This window comes from Amyelois transitella, chromosome 15 (assembly GCF_032362555.1).
Source record: "Amyelois transitella isolate CPQ chromosome 15, ilAmyTran1.1, whole genome shotgun sequence".
NCBI classification, from domain to species: domain Eukaryota; kingdom Metazoa; phylum Arthropoda; class Insecta; order Lepidoptera; family Pyralidae; genus Amyelois; species Amyelois transitella.
The window spans coordinates 1,831,753-1,847,913 of record NC_083518.1 but is presented as its reverse complement, the minus strand read 5'-3'; the positions used below and the strand labels follow the sequence as shown (position 1 = coordinate 1,847,913).

Here is a 16,161-nt window from a genome sequence, read left to right as displayed (position 1 = left end):
TGCCTCGTTCAGCTGAATGCAATAGTGCTTTCCAATTCAGAGAAAACAGGTTGCTAGTTCATATAACTCTAAGTTTAGAAGTTTAACATTGATTGTGCAACTTTTGCCGGATGAAGCAGTTTGCACACATTATGTTTTTTCTTTGCTATCTTGGAGGTATACTTAACATCTTATCATAATACCTACCATGATAAGTAATAAATGAATTTAAATTCCGAATGACATCTGAGGGGCTAGCTGTTTGTCGCGCGATAAATTATCGCTGTTTCGCTTTTTATTAAGATGTAAAACGAGACAGCGATATAAACGCGATTAAAAATAAATCGCACGATAAAAACGTCGACGCGCGTGCACTGCTAGTCCCGCTGGTGTTTGTAAATCAAGGAAATGGCCGTCTGCTGATTTTGAACCGAATGTTATAAGGATAAATAATTATAACAAAAAATATATACGGGACAAATTACACAGATTGAGTAAGCTCCGAAGTATCTAAGTTCGAGACTTGTGTTACGAGATACTAACTCAACGATACTATATTTTATTTTAAATAATACTGATAAACATTCAAGACCCAGGCCAATTAGAAAAAGTTCGTTTGTCATCATGCCCTGACCCGGATTCAAACCCGGGACCTCCGGTGTCTCAGACAAGCGTACTGCCGCTGCGCCACAGAGGCCGTTAAGGATCGCAGAAATTCTAATGATTGCGATGCAAATTCTTTATCAAAATAAAATACAACAACTGTCATCATTTGCTGCCGCAGTAATATATATTACAAGTTTCAATAAAAGTATCATTTTTCACTTCAAAACCTGCATTCAAATTGATCGTGATAAGATCTGTTCAATTTGAATAATAAGTAGAACAAGTGCTTTTGCGCACCCTTTGCCACAACCCTATGGCGTAGTGGTTGTGATATAATGATATTTATTAGCAGTGTAGATTTACCGGTGTTCGATTCTATTGAATGTGAGATCAAAGATATTTAAATCTATATCATATCTTGCATATAATACATCATCATCTGTTACTATTGGCATCTCAATTCTATCATTACCAAACCATAGGTTAATAGTGATATATTTCCATACGATTAAAAATATTTTGATACACATCATTGCGATTTTAATTCTTCATTTCTTAAGTTTCATTTTCGACATTGCCTGGAAGAGAAGGGGTGCTGTTATCTTGCCGGAAACTACATGGTAAGTCAGAAAAACAGTAAGTCAGTTTATAAAATGACAAAATATAATAAAAATGATCTGACCGATTGATGGACAAACGCACATCAAAGATGAAATATGACGGCTGGAGGTAACTTGGGAAATGTATAGGACCACCTAATAAGAATCTTTACCTAATATAAATACACGTTATCACGTCTATATCCTTTGTGGGGTAGACAGAGCCAACAGTATTGAAAAGACTGAAATGCTATGTTCATATGTTTTGCTTAAGATGGTAGGTATTGAGATTTAAATTGTGACAGTTTGCGACCTTTAACCTGAAAGAAGAATCCCAAGCTTATTCTCCTTAGTCGCATTTAACGACATCTCTAATACATACTTATATTCACATCTTTATAATTCGCGAGGTAAATAAAGCCAACTTGTCTTGAAAAGACTGACAGGCCACACTCAGCTGTTTGCCTTTATATATAATCGAAATTCAAATAGTGACAGGTTATTAGCCCGCCTACAAGAGGAATCCCAATTGGCAGCCTGACTATTAATCGCTTCCAAATACTTAAAAAAGGCATAATATACCTACTAGTTCGTAGAGTAGTGTGTACTGTGTAACACATCACATTACACATTCTAAATTAGCTCCACTAACTCCAAATTAGTTAAATTAAAACAAGGATTCGCCTTGCGACCGAGCGGGAAAGTTCCCGAAAGTGGGGAGTGAAATGTCTTCCAACTTCACTTTAGTTTTAATTGATTCCACGCTCCTTGAAGTAAGACTTCGAAAGTTGTACTCGCGTGTACCGTATGTAAGTAAAGTACGCTCGTAGAGAAAATTAGCATAACTATATTTGGTTTAGTTAATATTCCTCGAACGGATTTTCTTCTTATTATTTTTACGTGAGTGTCGTCTCAAGCTGCGGTAGGTATCACTTGGGTTGTATTGAGTTTAAATTAAAAATTTTATTTCTTATTATGAGTACATCAAGGTCTTAAATTTATAAAATAAATCTTCATAATTACCTTTTCGGATATTGCATAAAATTATATGTAAGTATAGTAGACATACTATATGAAAATAACTTATGCCTATATAGTAGTAGGTATCTTCATATAATTTTATGTAGATAGGTATCTATTGAAGATTAGAAATATAACTGTAATTGTAATTTACATTTAATTATAAGAAGGTATTATTTATTATTTTAATGTATTTATTTATTTTTTAAATTTTCTTTTTTTACTTTTTTATGTTAACTAAGTAAAAAATATTATGTTAAGGCTGTGTTCAGATATTTTGGTATAATTGTGGTGTTGTAGTTGATGGTGATCATTGTGGAATAAAAAACACAAATAAATTAACTCTTTTTTGTTTATTAACTCATACGCTTAAAAAGAATATTATATTTTAACAATAACGTTATATTTTCCTATGACAAAAAGTGTTTACACTTATTTCCTTTCGAGTTTCGTATCATTAGCTCTGTCTACCCCGTTGATAATGAAGTCGTAATTTATGTACATATGAATCGCGTACATTATAACAGTAATATATATACATCAGCCAATGCCTACATCAAATTGTAGAACAGATTAGCGAAACATGGCAGGTAGAAGTAATTATTCCACACACGAAAGATTCTCCTCGTAAAGTTTTAATGTAAGCCGAAAGTTTTGCGAGTGGAGGCATCCGGGACCTAAATATGTACCTACTAAATATATGTACTTAGTCGAACATGTTTTTGCTTTAAATTGTTGTTATTTTAGTGGTGCCGAGAACCACACGGCAATAAAAAAGAGGTTTTAATGTGCGCTGCCTCTTTGATTATGGACTTTCCTTTTTATTTTGGTTGACTGGAAGAAATCCCGATTGGTATAAGTCCGCCATTGTACATAGGTATTTTTCTATATCCAATGACTGTTCTATTTTTGTTACATTTCTTTTTATGTGCAATAAAGATTTTACAAACAAACAAGAATAGGACCACTCCATCTCTTTCCCATGGATGTCGTAAAAGGCGAATAAGGCGTATAAACTTGGGAATTTTCTTTTAGGCGATGGGCTAGCAACCTATCGCTATTTGAATCTCAATTATATCATTAAACAAAATAGCTGAACATGGCCTATCTGTCTTTTCAAGGCTGTTGACTCTGTCTACCCTGCAAGGGATATAGACGTGATTATATGTATGTATATTGTAACTAAAGAATTCCCATAATTTATAATATTAAAATTTCTATGATTGCAGTATAGTTTTAAAAGGTAATATAATTACATACTACGAGTATGAATAAGAAATGAATGATGCAATGAAAAGATTTATTACCTACTAACCTGACCCGAAGTTCTAAAGAAATCGGTATAAGTCTTACTCCAATTTCTAAATAGATAGTATGGTGTGAACATAGACCAATTGCTACATGTTGTAAATTACAGCAGTGCTTCCAACTGGCCCTGTGGCGCAATGGATAACGCGTCTGACTACGGATCAGAAGATTCCAGGTTCGAATCCTGGCAGGGTCGCACTTTATGGTATACGTTTTTGTTTTTGATATATGTATTTTGCATTTTTTAACCAACTTAAAAAAAGGAAGAGGTTCTCAATTCGATTGTATGTTTATTTATATTTAACACGATTCCTAGACCAATACCCTCCAACGGGTTTTAGTTGCGCAAATGGTTATTAAGAGAAAAATAGTGGTAGAAAAATGGGAACATTCAGGAACAAAAAAAAAAAAAACAAAGGAATTTCAAGAAAAGTGAAGCTGCAGATATAGAAAAAAAATATTGTCTTATTACTCAAGTTAGTAGTGAGAAAGGCAGGTAGCTGGCTAAACTGAAATTGACTCACTGTACATCTGAATTGTATACATACATACATATGATCACGTCTATATCCCTTGCGGGGTAGACAGAGCCAAAAGTCTTGAAAAGACTGAATGGCCACGTTCAGCTATTTGGCTTAATGATAGAACCGAGATTCAAATAGTGACAGGTTGCTAGTCCATCGCCTAAAAGAGGAATCCTAAGTTTATAAGCCTATCCCTTAGTCGCCTTTTACGACATCCATGGGAAAGAGATGGAGTGGTCCTATTCTTTTTTGTAATAGTGCCGGGAACCACACGGCACAGTGCCGGGAACCACACGGCATGAATTGTATAATATCATGAAATAAAATAATATAAATCCTGGCGAGTTGGTGACCAATACTGGAAGTGTTTCTTCAGCTGGTGCATTTTCTCCTACCAATACTTAGATTTGTTTGGGTAGGAAGTACCAGCAACCTTTTGGGACTTGTGTCCATTTTAAAGAGCGTTTCGTTTTGTTTTTAAAAAGGATTTGTGTACGCTTTAAAGAACGTTCCGTTCCGTTCTTTAAAAGGGCTTCTAGCCTCCAAGGGGTTAAGTGCTTAGGTAGTTTGTAGTTTGTAGCATTTGGCAAAGACTAATATATAAATGATATATATCAAAATTTATTTAAATGAAATTTGAGTTCGATTATTACTTCTGTTGTACAAAGGCGATGCAGTGGAGGCCATTGGAGTAAAATAGAATTTCCGACCTATCGTGGTCACAAATGAAGTGAAAGGTTCATAACTAGACCTTGACTCCCTTTCTAAAACAGCTGATTAAAAAAAGAGACCATGACTCGAACAACAAGGTATAAATTATACTCGTATTATACATATATAAAACAATAAGAATACAGCTGAACGTGGCCTTTTAGTTTTTTCAAGCCTGTTGCCTCTGTCTACCCTACAAAGGATATAGACGTGACTATATGTATGTATGAACATTTTTTGTTTCATCTTCTGTCTTTTCTAACTCCGTGTCAAATACCAATATAGGCCACTTCGGACATCTACAGCCTGCATTACGGCCTATGTAGATGCGGCTTTAATGCACTATGCAGTAATGCAGTCAGCCATACAGTGTTGCCAACTGTGTCTGATGAAAATGCGCTAACTTGGATCTTATACAGAGCCAGATTGTTAAGATTTAAATAGAAAAAGAAAGTAAAAATACATATTTTTGGATACATAATTGGAATCACAGAATAATTGATTTTAAACTTTTGGGTTGCTTTATATTATTTATCATTATAAAACTGAGTCCCTCGGTAATCATGATCACGGATGATAGTAACATGATTCGAAACATCCGAGATAAAATAAAGGTACGTTGCGTGCGAGATTAATACCTGTTTTATTTGTAAATAGCACGGAATAATTATCCTCGACATTCCTTTTTTAGTCGCCTATAAGTCTCATTTATATAAAAAGCGCCTGATCTAGCATCGAAGCGATAAGTTGGTAGCACTGTAGGTAAACATCCGTGGTTTTAATACTGACTGAGCCTAGAAGCTTATTATTGATGCTGATACGGGCCTGAGAGCGACGGTGGTCGATCTGTTAAGTTGCTCAAATAAGAGGGCATGATGCACAAGTTCAAATCCTACCTATACCTACGGGCTATGACTGTATTTTGAATTATCTAAATTAGTTGCTAAACGAAGCTTTTGGAGATTATTTTGGTGCAAGCAATTATTTAATTATGTAACTTAACCTTTATTGTTCGTGAATGCATAGTAAAATATTTTTTTCTTCTTTTACGGTGTGGGAAAACACCTTAAGGAAACCTGCACAATTTGGCAGGCATAGTTACTTCATTTATTCGATTTGAGGCGGCTAGAATTCAGTCGAAAAGACAGAACACAAATTGGAACAACACATATTAGGTTAATCGGCCGAGTTTCAATGCTCAGGTTGTCATGCTTTTCCAGGCAACGAACCATTTGTGCAAAATTGTTGCATTAGATATAAGAATATATATGTAATAAGTGTGTAGTTTAAAAAATGTAAATATGTATGTTGAAGTTTATCCGATAATTACTTCATTTCAAATGAGGGCATCACAGGGCCGTTGAAAAATATGAAATGGCTTCCAGTCCATTGCATCAACATTGTTTGTACAATAAAGTTTAAATAAATAAATTTATAATATAATAGGAATGATTCTTTTAACAGAACTAAAAAAAAAACGACTAAAAACAGTACGAAGGCACCACAGGAAGTATGGCCGAAGGAAACGGAAGTAGATCGCCACGTCAACGTACACCGCTCTGATTGGTTGTGAAACTACCCAACAAATTATATTTTGATAAATTTTTAGATGTTTTTTTTTGTAACGGTTTGTTAGTCTCCTCTGAAGTGTGATTCCATTCACACGTGTAAGTTATAATAGATTAGAATAGATTTATTTTCTAAAATTGAAACAAGGTATCACTTATTGACGTCACATCACTAAAATCTAATTTTATCTACTACCGCTTCCAAAGCGCATGTGTAGAAGAAGCGGCGTAACAAACTACACAGCAGCATTTTCACGAGACGTCAATTTACAAATATGTATATGTACGAATGCACATTGTCTACATTAAATAATATGAATGAATATAAAACTAATGATTTCAATATGAATATTTATATATTTTATAATAGTTTGCCGGATTCGGTTCTTGATATGTCTGACCAAAAATTCAAAGTGTATGTAAAGAAAATACTTTGTGAAAAGGCTTATTATAGGACTGATTCTTAGGACTCTTAGAATATAATATATTGATTATATTCTAAGAGTCCTAAGAATTGAGATTCAAAAAATGACAGGATGCTAGCCCATCGCCTTTAAGAAGAATCTCAAGTTTATAAGCCTTACCCTTAGATGTCTAATAGATTCATAACATCAACAAATCATCAACATACAAAATCATACAATCTCAAAACGCGGCCACGTGTCTAAACTAGCAGTGAAAGCCGTGTAATTCGTTCATTACAGGGTAACAAAGATCCTGGATAGGGAAGGCGGGACAGGGGGCGGTCCGCGCACATGCTGGGAACAAATGTTGCAAATTGTACGAGTACTTCAATGAATTAATAAAATAAACGTAAATATATCGAACTTGACGAAGTGAGTTCGAGACTTGTGTTACTGGTTTAAGACATGTACATACAAATTTAAGAATGTTCATTCATTCATAGTATCACGTCTATATGCCTTGCGGGGTATACAGAGTCAATCTTGTGACTGAATGGCCACGTTCAGCTGCTAGGCTTAATGATAGAATTGGGATTCAAATAGTGACAGGTTGCTAGACCATCGCCTAAATGAAGAATGTCAAGTTTATAAGCATATCCCTTACTCGCTTTTCAGTTTTTCAAGACTGTTGGCTCGGTCTACCCCGCAAGGGATATAGTCGTAACTGTATGTATGTATTAATAAATTGTATAATATAGCATCGTTGACTTAGTATCTCTTAGCAAAAGTTTAGATTGAAGCTCACTCAATCTGTGCAATTTTCCTCGTATATATGTATACATATATTGTAGGTATTTCAATCATTCGAATCTTCAATGTTTTTTTGGAGAACATACCTCTCAGAATCAAGCAGAAACAATTTCAAATGAATGTCTAATGCGACAAAGTTTGTAATAATACGACTTTACGAATCTTCAATGTTTCTTTTTTTCCATATAGGAACATAGTTTTTGGCTATTAGGGGAATTTGGCAAGACTCCTCATTCCTCCAACTTCAAACCTATCTTAAAACAAATCCAAATAATCTTATTAACATGGTGAAGATGCCAATAGAATTTTATTTTTAAATCCTGTAACAACCTATTGTACACATATTTACAAGTCATACGTGAATTGAACTTTATCCCATCTTAAAACAAATGACACCCATCTATTTACCCAGGACCACTACTCAGGTGGGGGCGGGGCGAGTGAGGGGGTGAGGAAAGGGGTCCGAGGGACCCGGTAATTGCTAGAGATGATGTTTAATAAGTTTTTAATGGCAGCGAGACGGCACGGCCCGCCGTTTATCTGAGCCGAATACAGGGTGTTTAGAATACGGAAGGCGGCTCTAGAGTTAGGAGTGACATTGTGCAATTAGTAACTTGGCGCCCTCTAGTCGGTATGATTTATTATTTAAACATACATACGAGCATGATTTGTGTTGCGCTGCGAATAAAGAGTTCGGGTACACTTTTATTTTTTTTACGAAATAATGAATATCTCAAAAACTACTGGACCGATTTTGATGCGGCGCTACGAACTCTTTCTCAGTTGATTAATTAAGATGTTTATTATTTTTTATCTGTCTGTATATTTGCGCTAATCTCCTAAAGTTACGGTCAGATTTTGGTCAGTCTTTTCAAGAATGTTTGCACTGTTTACCCCGCAAGAGTTATAGTCGTGATTATATCTTATGTAATTATGTATTTAGTTACCAAGCAAACTAAATTCGGCGCCCCTTAAAACCCTGAACCCATGTACAATTTACAGGTAAAGCCGGCTCTGAAAATGCGGGTGGTTCTACGGTTATACAGGGTGGGGTGAAGCGCAATTTTACATCAATTTTGGATTTGGGCTCTGTAGTGGCGCAATCGTGTTTTAATCCAATTCTGAGTTTTGATTGTTGCTTACATATTATTATTATAGTATCGATGACATTGACTGCTTAGCGTTGATTGTTGATCTTAACTTTCATTACTTCATTCATACATACATACACACATATAGTCACGTCTATATCCCTTGCGGGGTAGACAGAGCCACCAGTCTTGAAAAGACTCATAGGCCACGTTCAGCTTTTTGGCTTGATGATAGAATTGAGATTCAAATACTGACAGGTTGATTACTTCATTCGTTTGAGTTTATTAGTTTGTAAAGCTTTATGCATGATTAGGTACATCTTAATTGAAAAGCTAATTAATGCTTTAAGCCTCCATATTTAAGAATCCTCCAAAATCAATGATTGCAGTAATGTGAGACGAAAAACAATACATGCACTTATTTTTTCTTATTATTATTTCTTTTACAGTTATCGCACTACCCGTACATCCATCTTAGTTCGGTCCAAAGGTTCGACTGGCAGAGAATGCCTTGTGGCATCAAGTCCACCTGTTGTACATTGTACGTGTATAAAGTTGAAATATATAAATAAAAATACATACATACATACATATGATCACGTCTTTATCCCTTACGGGGTAGACAGAGCCAACAGTCTTGAAAAGACTGATAAGCCACGTTCAGCTGTTTGGCTCAATGATAGAATTGAGATTCAAATAGTGACGGGTTGCTAGCCCATCGCCTAAAAGAAGAATCCCATGTTTATAAGCCTATCCCTTAGTCGCCTTTTACGACATCCATGGGAACGAGATGGAGTAGTCTTATTCTTTTTTTATTTGTGCCGGGAACTACATGGCATAAATAAAAATAATTTGAAAATAAATTATTAACCACTCTTGTATTCATATTTATTCGCCGGTCGAAGGGCTTACGGGTCTAAATTATCCGGGCTACCTGGTCCAGCCGACCCCTGAAAGGGCTCACTTGCCCTACGATTTACAGGAGAGAAATGGAACGAGGTATTTTTTATTTAAAATTTTGATTTAAATATACAAAAATATTTAGAAAAAATAATCATGCCAATATTTTAAATAGTAATGGGTGTTCGTTTGTCTCTCTCGTTATTAAATTTGCTAAGTATAGGTACTTTAACAAGAACATGATATTTCTTTATTTTTGAATTAGAAATGAGTCAACGAAGGTACATTGGTTTTAACAACATATAAACTTGAACTCTTAAAGTTTAAGGTTATTAACGTTAAAAAAACAACTGAACCGATTTCCATGAAATTGAGCATACATACAGTGTCGACTACTGAGAAAGATATAGGTAGGGATTTTTCACGCGGGCTGAGACGCGATTGAAAGCTAGTCTCAATATCCCGTGAAAAAATATGGACGCCGATTGACTAACCCGCTAATAATTACAAAAATAATGAAATAAGTCGAAGTGCGTGGTTTACAGTTTAGTTATTTTAATACCTAACACTACTATTATACGCATTTGAGAATAGGAGTGCTCCCGAATCTGCACGCTGAGAAGCCGGTCGACCGTTTCTTCCCTGATGCAAGAGGAGCCCTGGCCCTGGAAATTAAGGTACGTGTTGTGTTGTGATTATCCCGCCTCCTGCTTATACTTTTCGGCAATTTTCAATCATCTCTTCAAATCAAAATCCAGCGACCTCAATAATTAGTTTTTCCGCTACCCAAAATGCTTTAATACTTTCATTTATGGGTTAACTTTTTTAGAATAAAGACAATGGAATTCTGAGTTTTTTGATTGATTACTTCCGCAATCTGTCAGTTAATTTTCTAAAAAAAAAAATGTCACGCGTGCTCGGTGTAACGAATAAAATAAAACCAACGCCCTCTCGTTTTGTTAATCCATTCAAAAATTATACTCTTCCTTTTACAATGAACACTGCAACTACTATGCTAATTGCGGTTTTGTTTTGTTATTTGCAAAATAGGCGTGAAATCTATTCTTGACGAATGCATTTGTCAATTGTTTGCAAAAATATTATGACAAGAAAATTTTTGGTTACCCCGCTGTCAAAATTGGCACCTATTTTGGCGCGCTCGCTTTACTCCGCCCACCGTTAATTTGAAATTAGAACGCTTAACTTTTTTATTGCAGCCACGTGGCTATGGGAATTGGCGCGCTGCCATTGTGCTGAAATTCTATGATTTTAAGTCGGGACAATAGTAGATTTAAAAAAAATAAATGACACTGATCGTTTTAATACTTTTGATATACCTAGGTATTTTTAAGTGTTGGTTAAATAAAATGAAGTAGGTTAGCACTTTTCAAGGATTATGAACTAGAAAAACGTTGATTTATACTTAGTGGTAAAAAGTTACTTTATAACTTTTAATAACACCTTTTTTGTTCAACCAGTTTTTAAATATTTTTTTAATGCTAAATAGTTATTTTTGTAAAGTGATGTAATTAATGAAAGATATGTAATCTCTTAGGTCTACAGACCATCTTGCTGTTCTTACTTGAAAATATATAATTATATAAATACTACTAAGTTTTTATAAGTTGCAGTTAAAAAAATAATTAACAAAATATTCCCATCGACATCAAATTTAAAATCTGGCTGGAAAATCTACAAGCATTCTTGTTTGCAATTATTTTTTCATGGCAAAATGGCGGGTAGCCAGCGCCGCGATACGATGTCAAACGAACGCAAGGCAATCTTAAAAGCTCACCAATTAGGGGCTAAAAGCACCTTCGGTCTTGCTTGGTGGGTTGTGGGTTTGGATCTCTCATCAATTTTGTACAGGCCTCCCTGCTAAGTTAAAAACTTTACCTTGGGTAAGCATCGTCTGAGCTCCCTAAACGCTGTAGGGTTCAGTATTATTTATTAAGAAAAGGTTTGGTAAGGAATTAATGTTTAATTTGAGTCTCGTTTACGTTTGTGGAGTCAATCGATCTTGCATACCTTGGTTTATATTATAATTTCTTCACTAATCAAAATAGTTCGCTGAGAATATATTAAAATTCCATGTGCAACACGTTGTAAAAAATTAAATTTTAAACCTAATGAAACATTGCCTAATACTGAATATAAATATGTTTGTTTTAATTGGTTTAAAATATATATTTATGTTACATTAAAATAAAAGATTTAAAATGAAAACGTAGCCCATGAAAATACTTCGCTTCCATAGATTTTTCTCAAGACAACTTGCTTTTGAACCACTAATTAAAAGTAGCGGCTAAGTTCTAGGGATTTAAGAGGATGGAACGATAAGGATAGCTCTTATTTTAAAATCATTTATTTTTCATCAATGGCATAAAGTTATAGCATCACGGAGGTCGGAGAGGAATAGCTTATTGCAATGATTTGAATATTCTTGCATCGTAAACTAAGGCAGACCAAAAACAAATTGTCATAAACCTATAAAACATATTTTTTTTATTAGGTGCGTTCAAAATGTTAACAGCCCTAAAAATTCCGAAATCAACGAACGCCGATGCCCCATTTTCTATTTTTAAAAATCTCTTCTGAAACCTATTCGTTTTTCAAACATGCGAGTAAGTAGCGTGGCGAAATTCTCAGCGTTCCGAGCGTAATGAACGGGAAAATATTTTTACTTTTTTCGCGCGCCATGTTGGCAACATTTAGCGATATTTCTACATGCTCTGATGAAAAGCTAAATTAAAAGTATGTCGATACTTTTTATGTGTTAGTGGTATAGATGTTAAGAGTGTTAGTAAAGATTTTGTTTTGTATCCAATAAGCAATAATAACGGTACAGTAAACTGAAGAAGAATTTGACTTTCTTTGTCTTAATTTTGTATAAAAGATTAATGAATGTGAATGAAGCTGTCTATCCCTCTGCGAAAGAGGCGTGACTTTAAGTATTCGAGTAAGCCTTTTCTGCAGTTTTACTTGTTCTAATTTAAATTACCAGAAGAGATTTTATACAAAATTTACATTTATATAATAAAATTTGTAATTAAGTATATCTTTCCGTTTGCTATTTCTGATATCTATTTATTTTGCTTTATTGCGGTGGAGGTTTAATTAACAAAAAACCGCTTAATCCTATTTAATAGATAAAAGAATGTTTTGATTACAGTATACAATCACATTATTCGTTTTCAAATTTTTACTAGAAACGAAAAATCCATTAAAGTCGTAAACATCTCCAGCCTTCTTGCGCGCTCGCAAAGGGGCTTAAAACAAAAACATGGAGAATCTGAGAGCCGCAAGCAAACCTTAAAAACTTTCCGACATGAAAGTTTAAAAGTGATCCGGGAGGGGGGAGGGGTTGCTAGGCAACGCCCGCCCTCTCAGCCACCTAAAGGAGAACATTCATTGTTTTTAACATACGGAACCGGCACATATAGCTCTGTGAATCAAGTAAATATGTGAGAATGGAGATGGTAATGTGTTTTTGTTTGAAGCTACGGGTTATTTCAGTGATTAAATTATTATTTTGATTTATTTTTAGTTTAAATTTACCACGGGGTAGATAGAGCCAACTGTGTCGTAACGTAAGACCTCGTTCAGCTGAACGGCATTGAGATTTATATGGTGACAGGTTTTTCGCATAGAGAATTTCCAATTTTATTTCAATCAAGCAGTTCACTTGTTTGTTTTTTGCTTTGGCATGAACAGAAATCTTTTTTAATTTTCAGATTTTTTTTTCTTTTCGTGCAATAAAGACTTTATCTATTCATGTATCTAATTACTATGTGATTTCTTCAAACAGACTTGTGAATGTGGTTGTTATTTTTGTTTGCATCGTAAAACATGCACTTTCATGTAATTGGTTGCGTAACCATGATCCAATGTGGATGAGGTTCCCTTGTAAGAACAGATGTGAAAGACTTGATTTACCTACACCAGGATCGTGGTAACAGGTGGACCCAGGGAGGTACATAACCGGGACTAATGTCACGAAGACGATGATCTATTTACAGGGTTGAATCTAAAGCTATGCTTAACTGTACTTACATAAAAGATACTTATATGATTGATAGCATCTTCTTTTTAACAGTGTCAGAATTCATTTTTGTAAAAACTATTATGATTTCATTAGGAATTCTTTATTTCAGTCGTTATGGAAATCGTACAGCGTGCAGGTTGCTAAAGGGCTTTTTATATCTTGATCTCACATACATACATATAATTACGTCTATATCCCATGCGGGGTAGACAGACCCAAAACTCTTAAAAAGTTTAGAGAGAGATCTTCATCTCAACCTGAATTAAAACCCGCATACGGAATTAACACACGACTGTAACTCGCTTTCCAAACTATCAAAGTGGAATTCTAGACGAAATGAAGCTCAGAATTTAATCGCTCGACAAGTCACAAGCCAACACTAACTGCCATTTGTGCCACAAAAGGCACTCTTCAAGGCGAAATCAATTAAAATGCAAATTTAAGAAAACGACCATTACGTAGAATGTCGACACACGGCGTTATCGATCATACAATCCCCTACGCTTACATACATCCGTCTCTTTTTAACTCACCCACAGCAGCTCGGTATAAACATAAACAAATCCTACCTAAAAAGCCTTTACTTGCACCTCCGAACGAAAGAAAATCAACTTCAATGGTGCAGATATTAGGTTTATTCTCCTTTTGTTTTCAGCGGATGTAGTTACGCTTTTAGTTTAGAAAGAATAGGTTGTTGTGTCAGCAAATTCTGTTCTTATGTTTAAAGGAATAAAGATCTATTTCAGATTCGAGTTAAGAGAAAATGAGTCGTATAGGGAAATTTCAGAGGCTATTATCGGTGAATGTAGCTATGCAGTTGTTAAGGAAATATAACTATGTACAGGGGGTAGAGGGTTGTAAACAGACAAATTCGGGAATTGGTGACTTGCGAAGATAATAGGAATTTAGATAAATAAGAATTTTGCCCAGAAATTTATGGTGTTGTAATTTATAATTTTCGCAAGTATATATTATTTTTAGGTAATTATGTGTTTTGTAAAAAATAAATTCTTTAAAAGTGAATTAAAAGTAGATATTTAGTCAATGAGGGCAACGAGAAGCGATTATGTGGATTTATTAACATAATTCTGAATGATAACGAGAGTAAAATTGTAGAAACTCAACCAGCCATTTAAGTGACAAGAGTTATAAAGAATATTACAAAAAAGCCTCCTGCTGTTATATAACCCCTCGATGTACCATTTAGGTACATTTTATGATGTTGTAAATCACCTAAATATCGAAATCAAAGCGAAACAGTGTGAAAATATAGACCTGCCTGCAAGGAGTCTTGACGAGCGGTAATTTGCATTTTAACAAGTAAATTCAATTTCATTAGCATTGGCATCACATAATCAGCAAAGTGATAGGTGATATGTCGATGAGCAAATGAGTAATTAAAAATTGGGAATACAAGTTGAGATAGGATACTACCTTGAGGAACACCAGAAGTGTTATTTCGCCAAGAAGGCAGGGTCTGGTCAAGGTGAACTGCTTATTACTTACTACGCAGATAAGATGAAAACTAATTTAAGGCAGAGCAAGACAGAATAAGTTTAGAAATAAGCACCAGCAGGACGTTCTAGATCACTGTGTCAAATGCATTTTAGAAAACTTAGTCATGTTTAGGTATATCTAACCTCTGTCTGGTGAATAATTAATGTTATCAATAGCAAGTATCCCATCCTAATTCCAACTAATAATACAAATGGAAAAGTAAGTTTATTTGTAACCTCTTTACATTGAACAACTTAATCGATCTTGATGGTATTTTGCGTAAGTAAATACAGTGTGGAGTTAGAAATAAACGCCATTACTGTCTACATCCATTTTCTTCAACTTCAGTAGGCTTTCATACTCTGAGCGTGTTACCTACTTACTTACTTATAAAATATATACATATTGCCACTTGCATTTCGTCCGGGCACATGTAAAATTTTTCGAGTAAACGCTAGTAAACTTATAATTTTTCTTGTAGGCTATGGGTTATCAGCCATATTTGAATCTCAATTCCATACAGATGAATGTGGCCTTGTCTTTTCTAGATTTTGGCTATTTCTACCTCGTAAGAGATAAACATTTGATTATATGTATGTAGGTATGTACGTAGTACATACCTTTAAACACGTCTATATCCCGTGCGGTGTAGATAGAGCCAACAGTCTTGAAAAGACCGATAGGCTACATTCAGCTATTTGGCTTTAATATAGAATTGAGATTCAAATAGTGACAGGTTGCTAGCCCATCGCCTAAAATAATCCCAAGTTTATAAGCTTATCCCTTAGTCGTGTGAATGTAGTTAACAGATTAATATTGATGTATGTATCCGTTATAAATATATCCGATATAAATTTACTTTATAAATGCATCGTTATGCAAAAACAGAAACCGTGAAAATTTTATTTGCATTTATTTACTTTTGAAGCAATGCGGTTCTTTTTTTTTCTTTTCCTGCAAATTATAAATTTTGGCTTTGTCTGTACAAATTTTAAATTGACGACCTCTCATAACCTGGTGTTTATCTTTTTCACAAAATACATGAGCAAGCAAAACTATTGTGTTGTGTAGTTCCAAGTACTTTAAAATATGACCATTT

General features: G+C 34.6%; 1 non-coding gene across 1 annotated transcript; it reads left to right on the top strand.

The window, feature by feature from the left end:
• Window positions 1-3,635: 3,635 nt before the first annotated feature.
• Trnar-acg (transfer RNA arginine (anticodon ACG)) lies at window positions 3,636-3,708 on the top strand. The gene has a single exon. It is a non-coding gene; the product is annotated as a tRNA-Arg (tRNA).
• The last annotated feature ends 12,453 nt before the right edge of the window (window positions 3,709-16,161 follow it).